The sequence below is a fragment of the Heloderma suspectum genome, chromosome 4 (assembly GCF_057233095.1).
Source record: "Heloderma suspectum isolate Gila_16-S chromosome 4, 16-S_ref, whole genome shotgun sequence".
NCBI classification, from domain to species: Eukaryota; Metazoa; Chordata; class Lepidosauria; order Squamata; family Helodermatidae; genus Heloderma; species Heloderma suspectum.
In genome coordinates, this window is record NC_139461.1 from 197,715,178 (window position 1) to 197,727,435 (window position 12,258).

General features: G+C 42.7%; 1 protein-coding gene across 8 annotated transcripts in view; it reads right to left on the minus strand.

The window, feature by feature from the left end:
- DPYD (dihydropyrimidine dehydrogenase) overlaps positions 1-12,258 on the minus strand; it is a 761,638-nt gene that overhangs the window by 502,782 nt on the left and 246,598 nt on the right. The window lies entirely within an intron of this gene.

Genomic DNA, 12,258 nt, shown 5'->3' on the forward strand with positions numbered 1-12,258 from the left:
ACAGAAATTAGCAAGATAGCACAATAATTACATGGTGAAAAATGTATGAGGTCTCTTTTTCGAGATATATGGAATCTGTTCTTGATGTATTTTGAATCCACAGATGTCCATTCTCCAAGTTGTTATTGACCTGAGACATAACACCACACACATTTATGTAAATTCAGTCTTAATAACCTAGTAACTACCTGTCTGCTCTACAACCAACCTGGCTCCTACTACAAAACAAACATAACCAGCAAACATAATCAAATAAGTTTAACTCCAGAATTTAAATCTGCTTATAATATGTTTCTGCTACTATGGATAAAGTAATCACAAAAGAGTCAAATTCAATCAGACATAGTAATTGCAAGTAGACTCAATGAAGGCATTCACTTATTGCATTTACACTACAGGAACATAGGAAACTGCCTTATACTGAGCCAGACCACTGGTCCATCTAAACCTAGTATTGTCAACACTGATTGGCAGCAGGTCTCCAGGGTTTCAGGCAGGGGTTTTTCTAGCCCTACCTGGAGATGTCAGGGATTGAACCTGGGACTTTCTGTATGCAAACAAGGGGCACTTAGCTATGGCCCCAATATTTGTGGAAATTTTGACCATGGCCAAAGGCATTTCCAGTCTTGCAACTTTCCTTCCAGAAGTCATTTGTAAAACCTTTAGCACAAAATAAATGCAGTGATACTGAAGTGGGAGAAGGCTTTTAGTCAGAATCTGATGCAGATTCCATTGTCAGATAAATGGTAATCACGGCATGGAATTTTGGTTAAAAAACCTCCTTCCTCTCATAGATGATTCCCCCTGCCCCCCCAAATCAATTCTTCTGCAACAACACCTGCTACCAAAAAAGAAGAACTGGATCCACCATAGCCAAGAAGAAGTGACTTCTGCTCTGGAAAGTTTCAACAATGGCTTGCCTCAGTTAACTGATGGGTGAAGTTCTCCAAAGATTTGGGCTAAAGTGTCATCAATATAGCAGAGGGCACACCCCTCTTTTCCCTCTTCTAGTTTCAAGGAGGCAGTGAAAACCCTAAACTGGTGTCTGGGAGCAGTCTGGGAGTGAACGATGGCAAACAAACTGAAACTTAATGCAGACAAGACAGAAGTGTGGTGGATTGGGAAATCTGCTAATCTGGTTGTTTATGTACAACTAGCATTGGATGGGGTTGTACTACCTCTAAAGGTCAGATTGGCAGCTTAGGAGTGCTCCTAGATTCAGCATTTTCTACAGAAGTGCAAGAGTCAGCAGTAACCAGAAGTCCCTTTTTACCAGCTTCACCTGGTTTGCCAGTTGCAGCCTCATCTAGAGAAGACAGACCTTGATTCTAGACTGCTGTTATGTGCTCAATGTGGTGTTGCCCTTTAAAGACAGCCCGGAAACGTCAACCAGTGCAAAATGTGGCAGCAAGAATGCTTGTAGGAGCTAAGCATTCTGATCATATCACACCTATACTGCACTAGCTACCTGTTTATTTCTGGGCCTGGTCTGAGGTGCTGGTGTTGACCTCTAAAGACCTAAATGGTTTGGGAACATCTGAAGGACTACCTGCATTCATAGCAACCCACCTGTGCCTTGCCATCAGCTTCTATATTGGTTTTTACGACAATTTAAAAAAACGGTCTATATATTTTGTATTTGATTGTTTTGGTGTTTTAATTGGTATAGGTTATTATAAGCCACCCCTTCATGGATCACTGCCTTGTTGTGGCGAAGGGGCTTGCGTAACTCAGTGAAGCCATAAGCTATGCCGTGCAGGGCCACCCAAGACAGACAGGTCATGGTGGAAAGTTCTGACAAAATGTGGTTCACTGGAGAAGGAAATGGCAACCCACTCCAGTATTCTTACCAAGAAAACCCCATGGAACGTATCACAAGGCTAAAAGAGATGACGCCGGAAGATGAGCCCCTCAGGTCGGAAGGTGTCCAATATACTACTGGGGAAGAGCAGAGGGTATTTCCAAGTAGTGCCAAAAAGAGTGAAGCGGCTGGGCCAAAGCCGAAAGGACACTCGGCTGTGGATGTGTCTGGTGGTGAAAAGAAAATCCGAAGCTGTAAAGAACAATATTATTTAGGAACCTGGAATGTCAGATCAATGAATCAAGGTAAGCTGGAGGTGGTCAAACATAAGATGGCAAGATTGAACATCGACACCTTGGGAATCAGTGAACTAAAATGGACAAGCATGAGCAAATTTAATTCAGGTGACCATTATATCTACTACTGTGGGCAAGAATCTCTCAGAAGAAATGGAGTAGCACTCATAGTCAACAAAAGGGTGGGAAAAGCAGTACTGGGGTACAATCTCAAAAATGATAGAATGATCTCAGTACGAATCCAAGGCAAACCATTCAACATCACAGTAATTCAAGTCTATGACCCAACCACTGAGGCCGAAGAAGCTGAGGTTGATCGGTTCTATGAAGACCTACAACACCTTCTAGAACTAACACCAAAAAAAGATGTCCTCTTCATCATAGGGGATTGGAATGCTAAAATAGGAAGTCAAGAAATCACCGGGATAACAGGCAAGCATGGCTTTGGTGTACAAAATGAAGCAGGACAAAGGCTAATAGAGTTTTGCCAAGAGAACACGCTGATCATAGCAAACATTCTTTTCCAACAGCAGAAGAGGTGACTCTACACATGGACATCACCAGATGGTCAATATTGAAATCAGATTGATTATGAACTTTGCAGCCAAAGATGGAGAAGCTCTATTGTCGTTGTTCAGTCGTTAAGTTGTGTCCGACTCTTCGTGACCCCATGGACCATAGCACGCCAGGCCTTCCTGTCCTCTGCTCTCTCCCGGAGTGTGCTTCATATTCATTGAATCAGTGATGCTATCTAGCCATCTCATCCTCTGCTGTCCCCTCCTCCTTTTGCCTTCAATCTTTCCCAGCATCAGGGTCTTTCCCAGCACTCTCCACTTTCACCTTCAACAAGAGGCTCTTTAGATCCTCTTCGCTTTCTGCCATTAGGGTGGTATCGTCTGCGTATCTGAGGTTATTGATAATTCTCCCGGCAATCTTAATTCCGACCTGTGATTCATCCAACCCGGCGTTTCTCATGATGTACTCTGCATATCAGTTAAATAAGCAGGGCGACAATATGCAGCCTTGTCGTACTCCTTTCCCAATTTTTTACCAATCGGTTGTTCCATGTCCAGTTCTTACTATTGCTTCTTGACCCTCGTACAGGTTTCTAAGGAGACAGGTAAGGTGGTCTGGTACTCCCATCTCTTTAAGAATTTGCCACAGTTTGTTGTGATCCACACAATCAAAGGCTTTAGCGTAGTCAATGAAGCAGAAATAGATTTTTTTTAATTCTCTTGCTTTCTTCATGATGCAGCAAATGTTGGCGATTTGATCTCTAGCCCCTCTGCCTCTTCGAAACCCAGCTTGTACTTCCGGTAGTTCTCAGTTCACATACTGCTGCAGCCTAGCTTGTAGGATTTTGAGCATAACCTTGCTGGCATGTGAAATGAGCGCAATTGTATGGGAGTTTGAACACTCTTTGGCATTGCCCTTCTTTGGAATTAGAATGTAAACAGACTTTTTCCAGTCTTGTGGCCACTGTTGAGTGTTCCAAATTTGTTGGCATATTGAGTGCAGCACTTTAACGGCATCATCTTTTAGGATCTTAAATAGCTCAGCTGAAATACTGTGATCTCCGCTAGCTTTGTTGTTAGTAATGCTTCCTAAAGCCCACTTGACTTCACTCTCTAGGATGTCCAGCTCAAGTTCAGTGACTGCACTATCATGGCTATCAGGGACATTCAGATCTTTCCTTTATAGTTCTTCTGTGTATTCTTTCCACCTTAATCTCATCTGCTTCTGTTAGGTCCCTGCCTTCTTTGTCCTTTATCATGCCCGTCTTTGCACAAAATGTTCCCTTGAGATCTCCGATTTTCTTGAAGAGATCTCTAGTCTTTCCCATTGTATAGTTCTCCTCGATTTCTTTGCATTGTTTATTTAAGAAGGCCTTCTTGTCTCTCCTTGCGATTCTCTGGAACTCTGCATTCAGTTGGATATATCTTCCCCTTTCTTCCTTGCTTTTCGCTTCCCTTCTTTCCTCAGCTACTTGTAAAGCCTCATCAGACAGCCACTTGGCTTTCTTGCATTTCTTTTTCTTTGGGATGGATTGAGTTGCTGCCTCCTGAACAATGTTACGGACCTCCATCCATAGTTCCTCAGGCACTCTGTCTATTAGGTCTAATCCCTTAAATCTATTCCTCACCTCCACTGTATATTCATCAGGGATATGATTTAGGTCATACCTGAATGGTTTAGTGTTTTTCCCTAGGGATGTATGAAAGTCACTTATTGTTTTGCAGATCTGCTCCGCGGTGGGAGGGGAGGCGCTCCGTCCCTCCCCCCGGAATCCTCGACGGGGGGAGAGACGCTCCGTTCCTCCCCCCCGGAATCCTCGACCGGCCAGCTGTGATCCACGGCGGCTCTGCGGAGCAGCCGGCCAGGCCCAGGCCAGAGCCGTCCGCAGCCGGATTTCCGGCCGCGGAGGGCTCTGGGTAAAAAAAAAAAACGCGTATGCAAATGGCAGCGGCTACGGCCGCCGCCATTTGCGTTCCTTATTTTTGGCCGTCTTAGTCCAATTCTACGCTATGCTATGCTATTTGCGTTCCCCTTTATTTTCACCGTAATAGTCTACGCAAATATTTACGTAGACTATGACAGCCAAAAATAAGGAACACAAATGGTGGCGGCTGCGTACGCGTTGTTGTTGTTTTTAGCCTGCCATGATAGGCTACGCAAAAAGGCATCCCTGCGTTAGCCGTGATAAGCTACGTATGTATTTATGTAGCCTATCACGGCATGAAAAAGGAAGCGAATGGTGGCCACAGGGCGACCTCCATTCACAAGTCAGTGCCGACGGGAGCAGGTAAGTGCTCCGTTTCGCGCTATTTTCGTGGGGTGGGGGCTTCATGCCGCCCAATTTTCGTGGGTTGGGGGAGGCAGGGGCTTCGTTCCGAAATGGATTTCGGGGGGGCAAATGCACTTGCATTCGGTCTCACCGAGATCCATCGCGGAATTCTCTGACATCCCTAGTTTTCCCTACGTTTTTCAATTTAAGCTGAAATTTTGCAAGAAGAAGCTCATGATCTGAGCCACAGTCAGCTCCAAGTCTTGTTTTTACTGACTGTAAAGAGCTTCTCCATCTTTGGCTGCAAAGGACATAATCCATCTGATTTCGATATTGACCATCTGGTGATGCCCATGTGTAGAGTTGCCTCTTGTGCTGTTGGAAAAGAGGGTTTGCTATGATCAGCGTGTTCTCTTGGCAAAACTCTATTAGCCTTTGTCCTGATTCATTTTGTACACCAAGGCCATGCTTGCCTGTTATCCCGGTGATTTCTTGACTTCCTACTTTAGCATTCCAATCCCCTATGATGAAAAGAACATCTTTTTTTGGTGTTAGTTCTAGAAGGTGTTGTAGGTCTTCACAGAACCGATCAGCCTCAGCTTCTTCAGCCGCAGTGGTTGGGGCACAGACTTGAATTACTGTAATGTTGAATGGTTTGCCTTGGATTCGTGCTGAGATCATTCTGTCATTTTTAAGATTGTACCCCAGTACTGCTTTTCCCACCCTTTTGTTAACTATGAGTGCCACTCCATTTCTTCTAAGGGATTCTTGCCCACAGTAGTAGATATAATGGTCACCTGAATTAAATTCACCCATGCCTGTCCATTTTAGTTTGCTGATTCCCAAGATGTCAATGTTCCATCTTGCCATCTCATGTTTGACCACCTCCAGCTTACCTTGATTCATTGATCTTACATTCCAGGTTCCTAAACAATATTGTTCTTTACAGCATCGGATTTTCTTTTCACCACCAGACACATCCACAGCTGAGTGTCCTTTCGGCTTTGGCCCAGCCGCTTCACTCTTTCTGGCACTACTTGGAAATACCCTCTGCTCTTCCCCAGTAGTATATTGGACATCTTCCGACCTGAGGGGCTCATCTTCCAGCATCATCTCTTTTAGCCTTGTAATACGTTCCATGGGGTTTTCTTGGCAAGAATACTGGAGTGGGTTGCCATTTCCTTCTCCAGTAGACCACATTTTGTCAGAACTCTCCACCATGACCTGTCCGTCTTGGGTGGCCCTGCACGGCATAGCTTATGGCTTCACTGAGTTACGCAATCCCCTTCGCCACAACAAGGCAGTGATCCATGAAGGGGATCTGTAGATCTGTATAGCATTCATCATCACTGATTGTTGTATTTCACTCCTACTTTCGACAACAGATAAAACCTGTAACTTAGTGATTAATTTCTAAAGTTTATGGCATTTCCTTTTAATAACTGAGCACTGAAAACACAAGACACATGTGCCTACAAATGTCATTTTGAAATTCAGCATCTGCCAGCCATATACTTCAGTTTCTAACATTTATATTCATTAAAAAAAAATGATCAAGTGCCCTAATCATCACAAAAGCCATTAGGCTATCATAGATAAAAATCAGGTGTTTTCTAAAGCAGGTAAGGCTGGTGCATGTGGTACAGCCATTATGTGGAAGGCTTCATGTAAAAGCTGTACATAGAAAGCCACTACAAACTATAAATCATTGGGGATTTTGTTAGATTTGACCTGGGAAGGAAAAATTTCCCAGTTCACACTGTTGTATATGAATGGTTCAATTGTATATGTATGATCCACCATACAGAGATAAGCCACTGTGTGTCTATCTTACCCCTCCACTTCACCAGCACAAGCAGGAGACGTATCACTGGTTAAGAGGGATGAGAAATAATCTGAGTTTGAGGGAACCTGTGACCTTTTGACTGGGAGACATGGCCAAGCAGCCCTACCAAACAGCTAAATGAATTTTCAAAGTAGAGTAAATGGTAATTGTGACATCACCAACCAGTAGACTAATCAGCTCTCTCTGTTTTATGCCCTACTTGCATGTTTAGACCACTGTGACATCAGCTGTCAATTCTGTCCCTCTTCATTCTCCAATGTAGCTGATGTAGAAATCTAAGAAACAGAGCCAAAGAGAGAGTTATGTAGATCTCACTAGCACAGCCACAAGAATGGGACTGAAGGGAGGGAACCATAGTCTTGAGGTGGTTCAAAGGGATGGAGAAGGAAGGAAGAAATGGGGCCAAAGACAAGAGAGATAAAAGAAAACAATTGAGAAGGGAAAATCAGGCTTACCCATCCATTCAGCTACAACTCATCTTTATAGTTCATATTTCCATACATTCTGCATTCCTACCACTTGATGGTTTTCTCTCTGGTTTATGTATAAAGCCCAAATATCTCAAGGGGCACCATAATACTGCCCTGAGGGGCAGGGAGTTGTTCACAGCTCCTCAACAATGATGCTTGAACATTAATGGAACAACAAAGGAACAAGAATGATGCTCTGACTTGGATTCCTGCATTGAGCAGGGGGTTGGACCCAATGGCCTTGTAGGCCCCTTCCAACCCTACTATTCTATGATGCTATGATTCTATGAACAAGCCTCTTTCTGCCAGCCTTCATAGGTGAAAATATATCCTTTACAGCTTAGCCACACACCCTTGTAAAAGCCAGAGACCCAGACCCACTTCTACCTTCCCCAGTAAAGAGATCCTTTTAGAGGAGTAGACTGGGACTGTAAGAAACACCAAAAGTGGAACTGTATCTCCTTCACCACATCAGAAGGCCCATATGGTGCCAAGGGTTTATGTTCAATGCTTTATAGGCTGGACTTTTCATTCATTGACCAATTGCTGGAAACCTGTCACTGATACAACAATTAACTTTTACACATCCTCGGACCAGATGTCAAGTTCACTGCAGGAGAAGTATAGTTACTCAAGGTCAGTTAAGGAACAAATATTTTTCTACGATGTATTAGATGAAGACTGAAGCTGAAAAGACGAGTCCAGTATGAATGCCTCATGCTGAAAGCAAACAATCTTACCTCTTATCTTTAAATAATAAAACTGGTTTGCATGTAATGACAACCCAGAGTATGGGTTGAGTATGGGTTGTTGTTCAGTAGTGGGTTGTTACATGCAAATCCTGCACTATGATTCAGCTATGGGTGGTTAACCACAAACAACTTAGGAAGAGAACCCATGGCTTGTTGTTCGGTTGTGAATTCTGGGTTGTTCATGGTTAACAACCCATTGTTAAACCACAGGGCAGGGTTCACACCCACAATTCAATGACAACTCACGATTCAACTCATACTCAGCCCATACTCTGGATTCTAATTATTTCAAGCCATGTCTCTACATCAGCTCATCCTAACAATGGCAGAAAGGAAAAGCTCCAAAGTAATGAACCTACCATGAAGCAAGACCCTCCAATGATCCTATAGGCAGGCTGCTTAAATACCACTCACTTCAATAGGATTTAAGCAGCCTGTATGCAAGATTGTAACCTTAGCTTTTAAGGCCACTGAAACACAAGAACAAAAGAAGAACCCTAGTCCTATGTTTTGTTTCCAATCATAGCCAGCTAGATGCTTCTGGCAGGCCTGCGCAGCCATTAGGCGGAGTGAGCTGGCCACATCACACAGCTGATTTTGAGTCTCATGAATTGGCAAGGCAATTGTTACTTATTTAATTTACTATTGCTAGTAATTTAATTTACACTGAAGTAGTCAGAGCAGACCCCCACTGAAATCATTGGGACTTCAGTTGGTCATGACTAACTCATCCCATTTATTTCAGTGGGTCTGCTCTAAGTATAACTAAGTCTAGATCCAACCTGTTATATTTTTACTGGCAGCGGGGGAGAGAGGTGCTGCCTCAGATGCCAAAATAACTTGGCTGGCCTTGAGTACTATATACCTTGATATGGGGTAGGGGCATCTGCTGTTTCCCTTCAGGCTAAAAAATGTCTTGGGCTGGCCCTAGCCCCTGAGAAGGCATGAAGGCAATGGCCTGTCTCCTGTTTGTCCTCAGCATCATGCGTTCAGAGATAACCTGCTTTTCACCATGGAGGTTCTGTTCCATTATCTCATGTATACGTGGATATCTTTTTCTGCTGCAGATTGTCCCTTTCTGGAACTTGTCTACTGCACACTTACATACTGAGAATCCTGAGTTAGAACAGATGGACAGAAGTCCTCAGTCATGCCATGCTGCAGCAGACCGAGAAGGAGCCTTAACAATGCTGGGAAAAATAGAACTGGAGAGTTTCTCACTTTGTAGTATAAAACATACAGGCAAGCCAACCCACAGTTCTTGGTCCTGTTTTCCCTAGTGCAATACAGCTACAACTTCGTAAAGGTAATAGAACGGCAATGGCTCATGGCACTCTTGAATACTGGTGAGGATCATGAAATGGATCAATCATAAGCCACATGAGTAGAAACAGTTACAGCTCAGAGGCAGGGAACACGTTTTACATATAGAAGGTTCCCCGTTCAGTCTCTGGCATTTCCAGTTTAAAAGGATCTGGGGTAGCAGATCTGGGAAGGAAACCTATGTCTGAATCCCTGGAGAGCTGCTGTCAGTCAAAGGAGACAATACTAGGCAACACAGATCAATGGCCCGACTCAGTATAAGGCAACTTCATGCGCGTATTCTACTGTAAGTGAGAAGAGGATTAGCAAAGGAGGTCAAAGGAAAGGAGCTCTTGATTTCCCTCTTTCCCTGGCAGTCATTTTTCTTGTTCTCTACTCCTAACAAAATCCCAGCTGTACCTAGCTGGGTAATCTCAAAATGTAAGAAAGATAGTTGATAGCTTAGCCTAGCTCTCAGCTGCAGAGAAAACCAAAGCTCTTTATGTATTCCCACCTAACTTCTGGGATTCTTTTTTCCCCAAGCAAGGGGTGAGAAGAAGAATGACGGGTGCATGGTTTGTCAGATGGATTAAATCAAGAGGGACAGTGACCTGGCACATTGCCTCATGTACAGTTATCAAGAAATATGACCCCATGGAAATTCCTATGCATGGAAGGACTCAGACAATGAGAGGATTTAGGATTGTATAAATCACAATGGTCTGTGGTATAATCACATGAGAGAACGAACCGGCAAAGCTTATTACACTGAATACCCAGATGGAGAACAACAGTTGTTGCTGTACTAAGAATTACCACTCTTGTAATCAATAACAGGAAAAAAAGAACAGTTGGGCAACTTGTTTCTTATTATGTTCACTTAGGCAACGTCTAGATCAATAAAGAGCATTAAGTCTCATACCACTCTTGGCTGTGCATACTCAATTTGCCTTGCGCATGCTGGGGAGGGATTTGGTTGTACATGCACGTTCTTTAGCAGATAAACATGCATTTCATTTGGAAAGTCATCATTTAAATGCCGGACAAATTTTTCACAGCATAGCAAAGATTGCAAAAAGGGGTTTACTAGAATTGCATCTACTCTGCAAATCATCCGGTCACCATTTTTGGTGGAGTATGCTAAATGTAAGAGAAAACATAGCCAGAGCGGTGTATAGGGTTATTTTGCTGAAGTACATCACTTAGATCATTTTTAAGTGAAAGATGCAATGTTGGAGTATGGATGTTATTCCCTGTCTACCTCTAAACTGCTGAGATCAAAGGCACCTTAAAGCTTGCATGCTTCCTTCCCATTTCTTTCCAAATAGTCCATTAACAATCCTTTATCAAGGTGCTTTTGGAAGATTCAAGCGCACTCATTCAAGCTTGTCCTCATGGCAGACATATGGAATTGGTATCAGTATAGAGGAGGTGTTCAACATAACATAGGCATTGTGTCCAGTTCTGGGCACCACACTTTAAGAAGGATGCAGACAAACTGGAGAGGGTTCAGAGGAGGGCAACAAAGATGATCAGGGGACTGGAAACAAAGCCCTATGAGGAGAGACTGAAAGAACTGGGCATGTTTAGCCTTGAGAAGAGAAGACTGAGGGGAGATATGATAACGCTCTTCAAGTACTTGAAAGGTTGTCACAGAGAGGAAGGCCAGGATCTCCTCTCCATCATCCCAGAGTGCAGGACACGGAATAATGGGCTCAAGTTACAGGAAGACAGATTCCGGCTGAACATCAGGAAAAACTTCCTGACTGTTAGAGCAATACGACAATGGAACCAATTACCTGGGGAGGTGGTGGGCTCTCCCACACTGGAGGCCTTCAAGACGAGGCTGGACAGCCCTCTGTCAGGGATGCTCTGACTTGGATCCTGCATTGAGCAGGGGGTTGGACTAGATGGTCTTGTAGACCCCTTCCAACCCTACTGTTCTATGATTCTATGATTCTATGCACATGTTCCCCATGACACATCGAACCATTTGAGGGTAGCTGCTTCCTCTGAGGGCTGTCACCCAGTTAAAAAAAAAACTTAGTTGATTACTCATGAGTTTTAGTTCATTAATCAATTGACCAATCTGCATAAAATTTGCATAAGGTAAGTACTATTTTTAGAGCAAGAAGCATACTTTGTTTTTAGATGTGTACATATGTTGTAGCAGGATCATCTTAGAAGAGGCAGTCTGTTATGTTGTGTATGACAGAAGGGAAGGAATGCCTCTTTAAGATAATACTTGCCATCTACACACACACACACACATATATATATATAAACACAACATTTAAAAAAAAGAAACTGATGTCCAACTAACTGAGGTACACCTTTTTAGTCAACTGAAAGGTTTTTTTTTTAAATCAATTAATCCAATTGATAAATTAAACAAAGTTTCATCCCTACTTGAGCTGAGCTGGAACTCTGAAAAGCACCCATGGATACATATCCTTAAAATAAACTACTGATCCACAAAATAAGGACAATGAATGAATAGTCTATAGGACTTATGATTAACATGGTATAGAAAGAGGTTTACAAAAAAAACAAAAAAACAACCCAGTCCCTATTACTATAGTAAGCATTTGGGGAAGGGCTAAAGTAAAAATAAATAAATAAAACAATGTTATTACTTTAAAAAATAGATAATGTTGATCTTGCAATCTTGCTGACATTAATTTAGCATAAATACGTCCCCTAAGGAATTTTGTGACTTAATGATCATATTGAGATCTTGACTAAATTAGTGACATCTATTAAATAAAGTGCTCCTTAGGAATGTGATAATTGTACTAGAGCATATTGATTCAGGTTTTATTAACTCTGTTCCTAATGTAACACAGCATCTATTGCCAAAGCCAACACTGTTTCGTAGTTCCACAGCCCCAGAGAAATATTTCATGTAGGTAATAGGTATAATTATATATTGGGGAAAGTGGTCATTTCCAGATAAGGTCACATTAAAAGTAAGTTAGAGAATGGTGAAAAACCATTGCATTCTAA